At 36.4% G+C, this 16,914-nt stretch overlaps 1 protein-coding gene across 1 annotated transcript in view; it reads right to left on the bottom strand.

Moving 5' to 3' along the window:
• ptprdb (protein tyrosine phosphatase receptor type Db) overlaps positions 1 to 16,914 on the bottom strand; it is a 93,802-nt gene that overhangs the window by 61,176 nt on the left and 15,712 nt on the right. The window contains exon 4 of the mRNA XM_089132372.1: positions 15,097 to 15,137. The gene's annotated coding sequence lies outside the window, so the exon portion shown is untranslated. The remainder of the gene's footprint in view (positions 1 to 15,096; positions 15,138 to 16,914) is intronic.

Raw genomic sequence — 16,914 nt, 5'->3', positions numbered from 1 at the left:
ACGTTTAATTTTGACTTCTCTGTGCATGCTCTTTTAGGCGGACCCCCATACCTGCATTATGCAACTGACAGACAACAACGGTTTGACCAAAAAATGTCAAAATTGAAAATACTGTGGAAACAAAGACACTTACATCTTGGATGCCCTTGTAAGCTAAAAGTGAACTATCCCTTTAACTCTTTCCCCGCCAGCGTTTTAAAAAAAAGTTGCCAGCCACCGCCAGGGTTTTTGACGATTTTCGCTAAATTTTAATGCCCCGCTGAATATTTTCTTCCATGAATATATGAAGATGATATATATAAAAATAAAGATCTGAGCCTCTGCTTTTAGGCAAAAAAAAAAACGTTTCTATTTTATCTTCATTTGTTCTTTTTTTATTGCCTCTTGAACAGAGGTAGGTTTTGTCAAAAACACAACATTTTGGACAAAAAACTGAGAAAAAGGTATTTTTATCAAACAAGTGCATTTAAAAGCAGAATACATTCAGATGTTGTTTCCTTCATATATAAAACTTTCCAAAATAAATTAAAAACATAAATAAATGTAAAATATATCAAATTTCCCAGGATGTAAGGGAAATGTAACTTTTGCAATAAAACTTCTGCCTCTGCCTCTCTGTGTTCTACCTGTGAATAATGAATAATTGGAATTACAATAAACAGGCCTAGACACACACACACACACACACACACACACACAAATACATATTACAATGTGGTAAAGGTGCACAAAGAGAGAAATAATTTGACAATTACACCTTCATATTTAGACAGCCACACATAAATGCCTGCACACACACATATTATAGTGTCATAATATTATACGATCTATCTGCGGCACGTCCATGGCTAGAACTTTCTGTGACAACATGTGCATCTCTCTCACTGACTACTTCGTCCCGATCAGATTCAGAATTATCAAATAAAGAGTGATCGGACTCCGAGTCCATTAACCTCCAGTACTTCAGCCATATACCTCTGCATTGTCTGTCTGATACATTCTCACTACTCCACTGTTTGAGACGATTGCAATCTTTTTCTCTAATCAAAGAGTTGCGCACTCATTCAGAACATGCGCGAGGGTCTTCCTTACCGTATACCACCTAAAACACGGATACCCGGAAAATTCCGTGTTTGGCGGGGATGCGTTTTTTCATTAAACACGGAAAATTCCGTGTTTGGCGGGGAAAGAGTTAAGAAGCCTATGGAGGAGTGATCCCGCTCTCAGATTAATGAAAAATATCTTAATTTGTGTTTCGAAGATGAACCAAAGTCTTACGGGGTTGGAACAACATGAGGGTGAGTAATTACTGACAGAATTTTCATGTTTGGATGAACTATCCCTTTAAGGTTGAGCCACTGTAGTCACTTGGACTATTTTAACAATGTCTTTAATAACTTTTCTGGGCCTTCAAGTTTCAATCCATTATAAGCCTATGGAGGAGTGAGCCAGCTTTCAGATTTAATCAAAAAGATTTTAATTTTCTTAATTTGTGTTCCGAAGATGAATGTAAGCCTTACGGGGTTGCAACAACATGAGGGTGAGTAATTAATGAGAGAATTTTCATTTTTGTGTGAATAAACCCTTTAGGTATTGTTTTCTAAAAATATCATCAAATTTAATTGAGTTTAAGCTAAAAAAAAAAAAAAAAAAAAAAAACTTGAACAATATCTCCCAAAAGGTTCTGCTTCTCAAGTAAATGTATCTTCTTGATTTAAGATTTTTATTTTATTTTTGGAAAACAGACAAAAATACTGAGGAAGAAAAATCTTTTTTGCTGTGAATAAACAAATGAAAGCCTGTTTATTTCAAAACTTCAGTCCAGTTTTTATGTAATTGTTTTTCATTATTGCTAAATGATTCAAACATGAAACAAAGATCTGAATACTTCCAAAATACATATTTTGAGAATAGATCAACATCTTAGATATTTGGGGGGGAACACATACTTGAGAAGACAAACATCTTGTTTAAATGGATTACCATAATGTCCTATTTTATATCCAACCAATGGGATTTGCAGCACTAAGTTAAAACATACCATAATCAATAACAAGCCATTTAAAAGTGCCTGATGACTTCTTATTTTTATATTTGTATACTTTATAATTTGTATACTTTATATTCCTATATCTGTCAAGTCCATGTATTTCAGAATTCAGTGGAAAATGGAATGCAAACACTTATCTATATAAGGACATTCTAGATCAGTGAATGCAAAGCATAATACATAAGGTAGTTTCCATCATACAGTGGGCAGTAAAACTAGAAAATGAATCTATAAACCACTCATGGATAGTTCTAAATAAGTTCCAAAGAAAAATGGGCCAACCTTGAATCAGACTTCTCTATTCAAGAACAGTGCTGCAAATGTGTATTCCTTTATGTTACTTGAATTCTATATAACTATTGGGGAGTAACTGAACAGACTGAAACTGAAAACCACAAAATTACAGTCAATACGATATTCTTTAACTGATTTAACATATTTTAGTTATTTTATTTAATATTTTATTTGACAGGGACAAATGCATAAAACATTGCTTTATAATGAATACAAAGCTGCCACGCATACAGGTTTCTAGCCAAGACTAATTTGCAACCAATGTCCCTGATTAGGCTTTTAAAATTTAAAACTGAAATTACTGAGTATTGAATGTAAGATATATAACCATTAAAAAACAAACAACAAATACATTCAATTCAAGAAATAAGATATGGGCTTAAATAGCTGTGAAAGTCACTAAAAGCTATAAAACAAAGTCTAGACAGATTTAATAATACAGTACAAGGACACAAAAGGTTGCCTATGTCCTGTACAGTCAGTGTTTATATTCCAAAAAATAAAGCTGAAACATTGTTATTTATATGAATATTTCCTACATCATGTTAAAAAAATACATTAACAAATCACTGAATCAAAGTGATTCATGAAACAACCAGTTTGAAAGAACTCAGAGTTGTTGAATTGAACATTAACTCATGAGTGATTTAGACCGATTCAGTGTTTCGTGAATCAGCTGCAATGTTGCATTAAAACAACATGTCAAAATAACTTGCCTTGCCTACCACATTAAGCCATGGTGAATATATTAAGTTGGCTCCACTATCCAAAAAGAGGCAAAAATGCTTAAAAAAAAAAAGATCTGAAACTGATTGATGAATTGTACTGTACATCACTACAAGGTCTCCACTCTTTGATGTTTAGCATATGGAAATTAAACTAGAAAATGCTTGCATCCTGCAAGATCTCCCTTTAAGTTCAACGAACCACACATACTATAAGCTGTTTTAAAGGGATACTCCACCGTGTTTTCATATTATTCCCTTAACTAAGACGAGTTGATACATACCTCTCTCGTCTCAGTGCGTGCACTCAATCACTCTGGCTCGTGAGACACTTTGATAGCACTTAACTAGCCCAGTTCATTCATCCAAGCAGAAGCGACCAAACACCTCCACGTTTTCCCTATTTAAATACAGTTTCACGAGTAGTGTAACTCGACCAAGAATGATGAGGCGCTTGCTGTGGTATTCCACCAAACATTTTAGTTATCCACTTTACATGCTTAGAAAAGCGCAACGGTTTATTTTGTGTCACCATTCTTGGTCGAGTTACACTACTCGTGAAACTGATTTTAAATAGGGAAAATGTGGAGGTGTTTGGTCGCTTCTCTGCTTGGATCCAATGGGCTCTATGCACGGCGGTATTTCCGGTGAAGCATTAGGGATGCTCGATAACTTCCGCCGATCATAGAGTCCAATGCAATACCGAGAATTTATATTGAATTTTATACTCCATGGTTATACTAATGAAACGTTAGTCACAAAAACAGATAAAACAGACACCCCTCGTTGTGTTTATGCTTCTTTTTAAAATTATATTAAATAAACATAACTATATATAAAATTACATCTAAACGTATGTACGTTTCGTTTCAAAGACGGGAGGACAGTAAATATTGAAGACTCTGCCATAATCCCGTTTTCTCCGGTTTTCCTCCGCTTTAATCTACACAACCGGAAATGGACGAGCATCCTTACGTCAAATGCGGAACTTATGCGTGCATATAGCCCATTGAATGTACTGGGCTAGTTAAGTGCGATCAAAGTGTCTCGCGCGCCAGATCGATTGAGTGCCCGTACTGAGACGACAGAGGTATAAATGATAGTTTAATATGAAAAAAAAAAACCAGTGGAGTATACCTTTAAAGGTAAAGTGGTAAATTGTTCAATGTTAATGTACGGACAACTAGAAGCTACTTATCAGTTAATTATTTTACTGTGTCACTTTCTAAACATTCCTCTGTTTACTTCCTGAGAAGCCCGAAATACCAACAATGGCTGTTAATGGAATATATTTGGGCCGGAATTATGTTTTTCTGAACAATGGCAGATGTTTGGAAAACTTGTTGAAAGACAAAATTTTGCGGTGCCATTTGGAGATAATAGTGTCATTGAAATGACATCGACATGCGTCACCTTAAACATTTTAGACTGGTAAGTAAGCATAATGAATGAAAACAGATGTGACATGAGAGAAGTGAAAATATAACCTCCTAGACAGTTACTGTATGTTAATGCTCAAAACATAGATTACAAGTGATAATGTACAGTCAGCCAGTAATTACTGGATCACCCCGTTGAGGTTTACTTTAGAATAACGATCGTCTCTGTAAATTATCCGTCTGTGCATTATCCCACTTATTACACAGCAACTTGCAATATAAATAAAAAGCTGAACATGAAAAATGAATCTGAGTTTAAATTATTCGGTCATGTAAGAAGCAAAAGTCAAAAGAGCTAAACAAGAAACTATGTAGATAGAATTTAGGAAATCGGATGTCAATTGCACAGTTTAGCTGTCATTAAAAAAAAAAAAGTACATGAAATGAAATATTCCCGGGAGCCATGCTTTATTCTACCTCTTATCTATAAGCAACAGTCTTGTCTCCTGTCGGTAATCCTAATCATGCTGTGAGTGAGCTGATTGCGATTGCTCAAATATTACAATAATACAGTCAAAACAGGACTCAACTAAAAATGATTTAGCAATCAGAAAATTTCCGGCCCCGAGGGACTGATGAAAAATATTTTTTTCAAACGTTTTATATTAAACATTATAGCTTCTTTAAAATTTACAAATGTACATCAAATAACAGAAAAGAAACAAATATACCATTTTCTGACTGAATATTCCATTCCACAAGTAAGTTTGCAAAAGTAATGTTTACTTTAAAATGGCGAACAGGCAGGACGTGCTCCTGTTCTATACTTTTTAATTGTTGTCAACGTTAGAAAATGCATCAAATAGACTTCTTTGCAATTCATCTGACTGTTTTTTAGCATCTAGTGCCATGAGCTTTCAGTTTTTAAAACTCTACTGTCAAGTATGCAAAAGTTCGGTTCTATTCCATTGCAGGAATACATCACACGTTGACGACTCCTCACTATTTTGTATCACTAATTGCTCAGCAGTGTAGCTTTAAACACAGAAGCACACCCAAACATAACTTCTGGCATAAGTATTTGACCAATTGAGCCAGTTGTTTGACACTCAATCACTTGCCCTGGTCCATCAGGCCAACTTTACCACTATATAATTGCTACCGAGTACAAGCTGTTCTCAAGAAGTTTAGAAATCGCATACAAAAAGTACTTGAACCATATGGTTTGACAGTAATGCACATGCAGAACACTTGAGCTGATCAAGCTTTAAGCACTGAGCACATCAGTGCTATTAAACTCTTCTCCAGTTTCAGGAAGAGATTTTACAGCTCGCTTTCAGCTCAGTGTCATAAGCACAACATTTTTTTCTAGCTGAAGCACTTAAGACCCACACCTATAAATGGTATCAAAGACGTACATCTGGGCAATAAGCACAGGGACTGTGCCTCTGTGATATCTACATTATTAATATAAACCATATGCCACTAAAGCTGAGGTATCTTCCTTTTTAAATAGTGCAGATTTTCAAGTGTGCTCTGAGCAACCCTTAGTCTGCAGGTATGGAATGAAATAAATTATTCAAAAGTCAGAAAATCACTGTCTCTCTCTCTCGCGCTCTCTTCGTCCATCTGTCATTTTCTCACTGCTTGTGCTCTGGGCATTACAGATCAAATATTTACACCTCGGACCAACCACCGAACTCTCCGCTCCTTTCCTTTCTCTTACATACTGTATGCAAACCTTAATACCCTAACATCATAATATCCCTCACTCTCTCCCTCCCTTCAATTTCTCTCACACACACTAAGAGCATTACGAGGAAGCCTATAGCAAAAGTCATCACGCATAATCCCCTTCAATGTGAACTTTGTTCAAATGTAGAGTCATTCAGTTTATTGGTCCATTAAGAATATGCTTATCCGTGGAGACCGTTCCGTCACAGTAATACTTTAAGCTCGGCATAATGCCCTCGGGCACTGGGTTCCCCGAACATCACTGAATGATCTAAAAAGCAGCAGAGTGGGGAAGCCACCACAGAAATACATGCCATTTAAGACAATAAAGCCAATTGCAATTGCCTAAATTCTCATTTAACAACATATGCTTGTATACTGTATACTGTGTATGTATGTATATATATATATATAGGTATGTGTGTGTGTGTGTGTCTGTGTGTGTGTGTGATTTTGTAAACAAAGCCATATATAAGGAATATATAAGAAATATAAGGAATATGATGCAATACTCCATATCATAATGTTGATATGCTTGCAAAGCAGCACCCAAAAAAGTGGGAATGTGCATGCAATATGGTCTTCTGTAGGCTATTAGCCTGCCAATGATTTAAAAACGATTAAAAAAAACAATGATTGACAATCGATTCACATGCAAGCTCGAGTGGATGACTGATCATAACAATGAAACGATTTTTTTAATTTCCTAGTTGGTCTATAATAACCAGGGAGCGGATGAGGCTTTTACTCCTCGCCTACCTGATCAACATCGCTGTCGGGTTCAGGTTTTCATTCGGGTCTCACCGGCTCGGTACCTTCGTGAAATCATCTATAAGCACCAGAGATATAATCCAGAAGCCCGTCCTCTCCTTTCTGATGTTCACCGGTGCAGGGCTGAACTATAAAAAGCACAACAGCAGCAGAAGAGCTCGCAGGTCTTTCTTTTTGATGATGCTGATGCTGTGTGTGTGCAGCCGAGCGCGCGAGCATACAAAAGCGCTCGCGCACACTCACGCAAACGCACAGCGGAATACGAGGGACGGGCTCGAGGCAGGACAGAGCGGCGACGGCGGAGTGACGTCAGGTGCCCCGGAATGAATCCTCGGTTCAGGGAAAATAAATAATTTGGAGGAATTGCATTTGCACATTGGAGACACTTAAGGTAAGCGTCCAGAAACCAGGTCAGTCAGATTTGACAGTTTGTGTAGGCTATTAACCGTTCAGGGTCCAACTCATCCTGAAATTGTTTTGTTTGATAGGCTACTGAGACCATACATGACACTGTTTTAATTCACAGGGTTATATATATTTTAAAAAGGAATTATTCTTTTTTTTTTTTTTTTTTTAAGATCTATATGATAGCCTAATATTAATGTGTGACACTAAAGTAGGTTATGAAGGCTAATAATTTGAATTGGGAGACTGGGGTAAGTTGTCACTTTTAACTACAGTCAATATCTCTAATGTTAACTTTATTAAGTTCTGTTTATGGCTACCGAAATAAGAAGGGGTAAGTTGTCACAATTGATCCTCCATGAAATGGCCCATTACAGGCTTTTCAGGAAAATATAAAAGTAAAACGATTTTAAAACACAAAGTATTTTAAATAAATGTGTAAATTTAAAACACATTTGATTTTACAGCCTGTACCAACCAGCACTTTTACAACAAGCTCACTTATAGGCCTTGTGACAACTTTATCATGCAGCATGACAACTAGCACTTGGCTCACCTAAAATGTCGATGTAATAAATAATATTAATATAAAGTAGAGTTTATTAAAATAAACTGTAAATTCTTTCTTTATATATATATATATATTATATATACGCAACACACACGCATAACTTTTATGCAAGTTAAAGCTGCAGTTCACAGATGTTCCACTTTGTCGCCATCTCTGTTCAAAATCTGCAATTGCAGTCATTCGCGGAATTTGCAACTTTACGTGAGTTGTACTTCGACATGGCACAGCGCGGATGAACACAATGTTTGAGGAGACTGTGAAGCTGTCAGTCACCGCGTTGTGGATACTGCCATTCAGAATCACAGATTATTCTTTTTGTAAGGATGACCAACATAATAATTTTCACCAGAAAATGTCATCTGAATTAGTAAGACACATCCACATTTATTCTGGTTCTGACATTGCAGTTAAATCTAACTATCGCTAAGTTTTGAACACTTTATCACGCAAAACCATGCAAATTATACTTTGTTCTCAAATTGTTAATGTTAACAGCGTCAGCATTGCGTGACTACATGAATGTCCTTCTGATGTGTATCCTTGTTTTCGCATGGGTCCTGTTGCAGTCTCTTTTTTTCTGTAGCTACTTCGAAGTCCGAACAAAGTCTTTCGTATTTTACAGCGGGTGAATCTGTTGTCACTGGTGATTGTCGTTTGAACCTTTCTGGATCCGCCATCAAATTGATAAGTTTAATTATAGCAAATGCAATGAGAAAAGGCTAGAAATCTCCACCTCCAACATCCTCACATGCAATATAGTCTACTAGTCGAGACTCTTCTTTATGTGTACAGATGTGACGTAATGACGCAAAGACATGCTTGAATCTCCCGCGGAAATCCACCAGTACCACTGGAATTAAAAACATTATTACAAGCTTACCGCTTTGAATCGAGCTACGGCAAGCAGAGAGTTGTGAACACTGGCTGGTTACTGTATGTATTTTGGATAATTTTTAGCCCAAAAAAAGCTACAGACTGCAGATTTAATATTCTAATCATATTTTTTTTCTCCAAGCACCTTTCACCAGTTCCAAACCACACCAATCTTAATAACTACAATTAAGTGAAAAACACTGGAAGTGAAAAACACCTTATATTCAGGTGTGCATAATCATTAAGCAGGTTTTCTTTTATGTAAAGTGGCCAAAAAGAGATTTACTGTAACTTGCACTTTAAAGTAAATGAGAGAAATGCAATTGCTCAATTAAGGCGTGACCAATGGACAGCAAGATGCTCATTGCTTTAACAGGGTCAGACAAAACCAGGCCAAGAAGAAAAGACACATGTTGACTGCCAGAAAGACTCAATTGCTTCGTCACTTATTACCTTCTCATCTATCCAATCGTGTCTAATACTTGCGGTATAAACGGCCGGTACTTACACATGTTTGAGTTCGCAGATTCTGACGCTATGATTTACCTCCATCCTCCCCACCATCTCCAAGATGGTTGCTTTCCCCCCATCCTACCCACCACCACCAGGATGGTCCCTTTCTATACTTCCCAGGGGGTCGGCTGTGCCCCTGCCTTCGTCTTCAGGAAACCGGACCCTCGAATTGTGAGCTATGGACGGGGCCTACGCCAAAGAAATGTATTGCAGCTGGGCTATTAATAAATGTATTTATTGTTACAGTATTTATTCTCCCGAGTCTTTCTGGTAGAACTGCAATGGAGTCTCCAGAAGAACAAGGTGTCCGGATCTCAGAGACTTTAGTAAAGAATCTTGAAATATGACACAAACTTAATAAGAATCTCAAGCTGAAGTGTTGTGAAATACATGAAGAGTTTTTTAGGCTTTATAGACAGATAGGTTGGGAGTGACTCTTGAAGGACCAGCATGACAAGAATTCATCTTCCAGAATCTAGCAGTAAATTTCGAGAGTTGATTTTAAGTCAATCTGCTACCCTGAAAGGCCCATCTTGCTCTTTGTTAGTAGCAGCTCACAGCACGACTCCCTCGCCACCGCTGCTGTTGTCTGACTTGTGCTGGTCCCTTAAAAGTCACTCTCATCCTATGTGTCCATAAAGCCTTCAGAGAGATGGGTTGTCTATGAACAGTCTTCATGTATTTCACAACACTTCAGCTTGTGATTCTTATTAAGTTTGGGTCATATTTCAGGAAAAAGTCTTGTACTTCTGGAGACTCCAGGTAGGATGCAGTTCTGGAAAATGGTGGCACTGGAGACTAAAGGTTTTGAATGCATCATCAAATGCATTTTTTAAAGCACTGTTTTCAAGCATGTTTCCCCCAAACACTAACCCATCTGTCATTGGTCAAACAAATAGATAGCCTCACCCCCAAACTTACGCCATTGGCTGTTGTGTTATGTTGGATGTTCACTGTAAAAAATATTTTCAAGATTTGTTATCACAACATATTTTCTTTTGTCAAATCAATTTTATAATAATTTATTTAGTTGAGATAACTTATTATTTTGAGTTTCTGATGATTAAATTAGTCTGCTTCATTGTATTAACTCACTTTTTCCAGTTCAATCAACTTAAAATTTTAAGGCAACCAGGTTACTTACTTTTTTAAGTTAAACCAACAATATTTTTTTACAGTGATAGTAATCACAACATTTTTTCTTTTGTCAAATCAACTTAAATAATTTATTTAGTTCAGATAACATATAATTTTGAGTTTCTGATGATTAAATCATTCTCCTTCATTGTATTAACTCACTTTTTCCAGTTCAATGAACTCAAAATTTTAAGGCAACCAGGTTACTTACTTTTTTAAGTTAAACCAACAATATTTTTCACAGTGTTGAAATAATATTATTGTTGTATATAATATTATATTATTATTATAATATTTTTGAAATAATATTCACATCATGGTGAATATTACTTCATCTTATGAATGGCTTACTTATTCAAGTTGTAATACAAATACTGTATGTTATAAGGACATATTTTATATATATTTATATATATATATATATATATATATATATATATATATATAAGGACATAAGTTATAAGGACATATATATATATATATATATATATATATATATATATATATATAAAATAAAAAAACATTGTTATATTGCCTATTTGTGTACAACACAAAATAAAACATTTCGGAGTCTCAGGCGGAAGCGAGAAATAAGGGGGACACTTATGATGAACTGTTTTAATTAACTGTTTACTGCAGCAGAATTTAATTATATGCAAATTAAGGTGCCAATTTTTCTACTGGGCTGAATTTGAACAATACACAAAATAAATGCAGAATGAAATTTGTCTTTCTCATGCTGACTGTCTCTTTCACAAACACACACACACAGACAAAAAGATGTATGCCTCATCAGTACCCTAGTTCCCACAGCGATATGTAAATGAAGGCAGTAATTTGCTTTAGTTGCAGAAAGTGCCCAGGTAACCACAGACCCGACAGCCCTTGCATACAAACACTAGCACGCACATAAAGAAGAGTTATTTCTGGAAACACTCTTAATCAACCATACAAATGTATGGTTATGTATAATGCATCATGTTAAATAAAGCATCATTGAGTATCATCGTAAGAGCAGAAGACACTCGACATTTCGCACCAAATTAACACGCAGCAAGACACCAAACGCATGCACTCACACGCACACGACATCAGTGTGCTGACATTTAATTAATCTCGATCTGGCCTTTGAAAATGAAAGATAAGAATGGGTAACATATCATCTGTGATCTGTATTCTCCGGTGAACTATTTATTATAGATTGTTTAGCGTTCCCCGTCACTGATTTTGTGTTTTAGATGCTCATTCGATTTCTCTAAAATGGTTGGTGCTCTGTAATCCTCACACTAATCTGATTTCTTGTGTGTGAGCATGTGAAAAAGAAAGAGAAAATCAACCCAACCCAGATATTCACTCTTCCTATCTCTCCTCTGACACACACACACAAACAAACTCGTACACACAGACACATGTTGTGTGCATGACCAGTGTCTATTTTTTTCCTGAGCCGATTTTGAGTCATTCTCATACTGTTCAACTTCAGCTGACCTTTTTATTTAATTAAAATTAAAGGGTCATAAAACACAATTTTCTGAGATTTTAACAGAGGTATGTGTTGAACACCATTGAAGACAATGTTTGCATCTTTAGATTTAATAGTAGGGGGAAAATGGTTAAATTTTAGTTTTTCACAGGCTGTGACGTGGCAGTGCACTGTAAGTGTTTTGATGACTCATTGGTGTCTCTTAGTTATTCATGAGAGTGAGTTTTCTTATCCTATGAGAAGACACTGTCTCTTAATTATTCATGACACCACATGGATCTTTCCAATGACCGACATGTCAAACTGTGAGATCGCACAGTAGATGAGCAAAAGTTCCAGTGCATTGAATATTTTTCCCTGCGATGCTGCCAGGGCTAGACTCTGGCTGCGGGTGGTTGGTTGGCTATCAACAACGAGATGGTCCTCACTGCAGAACACAAAATCCTGGGGGAGGAGTTGGAACCTTACATCTACCTAAACCTACCCATCTCCGCTCCCTGATTCCTAACCACACTCCTAATCCTACCAATCTCCACCCCTTAGATATAGATCCAACTCCATCCCCTGGATCTCATGCACTGCAATAAGGTGCTACTGTCAACCACAGACACATCTAAACTGTGTGTGTGTGTGTGTGTGTGTGTGTAGCACGCATTTTTGTAGCGAGAGAGCTTTGAGAACTGGAATGGTGGACTTCGGCCTCACCAATCCAAGATGCGTCTTGTGAGTGATGCGGTACCAAGTCCTGAGGACTTTTCTATTCCTTCAGAGGTGTCTGTGTCTAAAATGTAACCCTGACCGTTTTACTTGCCTTAGTTTTATTAAACCTCTGAGGTCGACAAGCGCACCGGCACGTTTTGCTGGATTTTTTTTACACAGCAGGAAAATAGATTTAAAATACTTCGTCTTTTATGGTGACACAGACTTAAGAAATATGAAAAAACTATTAAATAAACAGGGTGTTTTCTGGAGCACGTCTCTAAACTTAATCAAAACTCAGCGAATACTATTCACCCAGGCAAAAGTAGTATATCTTTATAATCATTTAAAATGAATTATTTTCAAATATATGAATTTATATATACAAGTATATATATATATATATATATATATATATATATATATATATATATATATATATATGAAGAGTTCAGATGCAAAAGCCTCTAAGTGCCATTTGAAATTTTCTTCTAGAATGATCATTTTTATCAATCTTGTATATTTAAGTTCAGTAATTTCACTTAAATTGCAATGAAGATTACCTATTAATTGTCATTTAAGTGAAATTACTGAACTTAAATATACAAGCTTGATAAAAATGATCATTCTAGGAGAACATTTCAAATGGCACTTAGAGGCTTTTGCATCTGAACTCTTCATATATTCATATATATTCATATATATATATATTATAAAGACAGTATAAGCGTACATGTACATTAATATGTTTTAAATAGAATTATGATTACTGTAAGCTAATATGGGCCTTCAGTTATTTTTGAAAGGACAAAATAAGATGTCAGTGTATTTCATTACACTTTAACTTTGTCAGCTATAAAAAATCTAGCATTTCCTCACTTTTTACCACTGATTTTTAGTGACAGTTAATATACATGGGCCACTGGCTGATGACAGTTATCCTGCCCTACCCTCTCCCCTGCAGTGCCACACCCACTCGCCTCCCTTCTACTCACAGCCATCCACACATCCATTTAAGTTGCAATTTTCAAAAAGATCGTGAGGTAGACTTGAGCTGAAAGAGGGGGGTTTCATGACCCTTTAAAAAACAACAAATTGAACAGACTTGCAAAAGAAACACAAACACACACACAAAGGGCTGTTAGTCACAGTTCATCTATGTGTGAGCCTATTTTATTTTTGATGTTCAGCTGAAGTGACAATAATCAGATAATTTACTTATATCCACACTATTGCACACCTAAAATACCACACACATTTTCTCTCTCTCTCTCAGTGATTTCATGTGCACAAGTAAGGATCAACGTTATGAAAGTTCCCCCTCAGATTTCAATAATCTCTCTCAAATTCAAAGATATATCTTGTCTTTATGAGTAAGATGTAATTTCTTATATTCTCATATTCCACCCAAGAGCCACACTCAGTTGTGTGTGAGTTCAGAAATGTTTCCAGTCTTACAATGAACTACATTTATTTGGACAATTTAGTCACACTGGTCAATTTTTATGGATATAAAAAGTCAGTTCCCCTCAAGTTAACCATCATATTAAACTACACACTATAAACATGTCCCACAACATTTGACAACCAGAAAGTGTCCACGAATTGTTAATCTTCATTTTGAACTAAATATTTATTACTTCATCATACCCTGAAAACTTACAAACACGTTTTTGTGAAATGTTTTAATTGAATTGACTGCTTGAGCTACAGTGTATTTCTTTTCAAATAAATGCTTGATCTTCATACTGTAATAATGCAACTATAAAGCAGCCATTACTTTAGCAGCCATTAGTCTTGTCACATGATCCTTCAGAATAATAATTCTAATATGCTCAAGAGTAATTATTTTTATTATAAATTTAGAAACTTTTGTTTGAAAATTTTGTTTAAAATAGAAACCTTTTCTAACATTATACATTTCTTTTCTTCCACTTTTAAACTATTTAATGTGTCCTTGCTGGAAAAAAAAGTTTTCCTAAAATGTAGACTCAATTTTGATTTCTTTTGTTTAACTGTTTTGTTAAATCAATATCACACTTGCCATCATGCTGTTGTTAAGTACAATAATACAGTATAATATAATATAATATAATATATAATATAATATGCAGCCATATTTTACCTTTCTCACATTACTTTTCAAGTCAAATCTCCAACTAATTTCCATTTTGTTGTAGATTTTGTCTGACTCCAGTCTATTGGGCTGCATTTTGCTGTAACTCAACTAAGAGGCCAGTGCAAATTAGGCCTACTCCTGAGGCAAAAATGATCTAGCCAGTCTACTTCATCCTTTGACACAACATGTCAAAGGAAGAACTGTTCCACTTCCTACCAAGAAATCATGCACAAAACTGGCTGAGAGAGACATGGTTGGATACATACTATAATACAAAACAACAAACTGCAAACCAAGCCTGGATTAACTGGTGTTGTGTTGAGCTTGCTTGGGATGTTCTTACCTTTTAATATCCCACATGCCGCTCGTCAGAGTTTACGAAAGCTGATATGAGACAAAAAGAAGAAACATTTTTATTTCTTTTGGCTTTTAAAATGTTAAAATATCAGCCTCCAGAGGAGGGCAGCAGCAGTCTCACAGCATGTGATATTGCCTTAAAATCAGCAGTAAAAAGTTGTGGCAATAAACAGAAGAGGACGAGGTGCTGCGTCTGCTTTCCCTAATGCTTTATTTGCACCGTCTATTTATAGATGAGCGATGTGGAATATACTATATTCATCTATCACTTTAATGCACTACCAGATTCATAAGTACCACCTCTAATAAAGAGATAGAGAGAAAGGAGAGTGAGAAAAAGAAAGGGATAGTTATTGAGCGACTGAAAGGAGAGGGGAAAAACGATCTAATGCATCTAATGCAGCTCCAGTTTAGCGCATTAAAACAGTCAGACGCGATCACACACACACACACACACACACACACACTAGAGAGGGCCAGAAAGAGAGTGATGAGAAGTGAATCAAGAAGTGAAAGAAAATAATTGGAGAGAGGGAGTAAGGATGAAAGAAAGAGGGCAACAAGGAAGAGAGAGAGACAAGAGGGAGAAAGAAAACCAACACAGGAAGAGAGAGAGACAGAAAGGGGGAGATGAGGTAAGTAAGTATTTTTAGTGGATTACATCTTTAGTGTCAAAAAGAGTTGGATGCATCTGTGAGTAGCTCTCAATAATGCAGCAGTGTATGCACTATAAAACACACACGCACTCTTAACGCGCTAAATCCGCTGAGGTTTTATGGTCATATACAGTATTCATGTGCGCGCGTTATTTGCTGCAAGGCTTTGACAGCAGCTGGTCAGAGAGAAGCTACTTCAGGAACAACTGTGTGAGAACACAGGAAGCGGGAAACAGGGATGTGGGGAATACAGAGAGGCATTTGTACTTGCTCATGTAAAAAGGGGAGCAGTCTAAAGCTCCTAAAACTGGCTCTGTTCCAAATCCTAATGAGCTGCCTTCTAAGGCGGCATTTTAAGACATTAAACAAACATGTGAAGGTTGTTCCACATGGCTGTGCTCCTTCTGATATTTAAGTTTAAAAGTGTGCATCATTCACAGAGAATGGTACCACACAATGCACTGCAAAAAACTTAAATGTATCCGTTGGTGAACAATGTAAGAGAAATGTTGATTTAAAAGCATTTATAAGCTTTTTTGCAGTCTTCGGTGCCACACGATCCATCAGACATCATTCTAATATGCTGATTTGGTGATATATTTTTATCATTGTGTTGAAACAGTTGTTATGTTTAATTTTTTGATGTTGTGTAAAAACCTACCCCCAAACCTACCCCGTCACCTAGCCGACGTTAAAGGTAAAGCGTCAGTTGCATGACGACTGTAACGGTCACCAGCTGGAGTGCCCTTGATACCCACCAGAAGGCACTCCAGATTAGTCTTGTATCACTCTCAGACTACATTTCCCATAACTCATTGCTCGGACTCATCTTCACTGATCACACTCACCTGTACCTCGTTCTCTTATAGCATTCACCTGTGTATCATCCTGTTTGTCTGTCTATATATACCTGGTTCATTTGTTCAATCCCTGCGAAGTCTTGTTGTACTGTTTGTCTGCATTTCTGAGCATTTTCTGTGTTTGTTTTCTGGTTTTTTGACTTTTGGATTGTTCTTGGATTTTGATTATTGCTGCCTGCCCTGACCTCTGCCTGCTTCTTGGATTCCCATTGTGTATTCTCCATTGTCCTGTCTGCTGATTCTCGACCCTGCCTGTACGACTATTCTTATATTAAAGCTGCATTTGGA

This window comes from Pimephales promelas, chromosome 6 (assembly GCF_988280905.1).
Source record: "Pimephales promelas chromosome 6, fPimPro1.hap1.1, whole genome shotgun sequence".
Taxonomy (NCBI): domain Eukaryota; kingdom Metazoa; phylum Chordata; class Actinopteri; order Cypriniformes; family Leuciscidae; genus Pimephales; species Pimephales promelas.
Note: the sequence above shows the minus strand (reverse complement) of the source record. Positions and strands in the feature narration are given on the sequence as shown.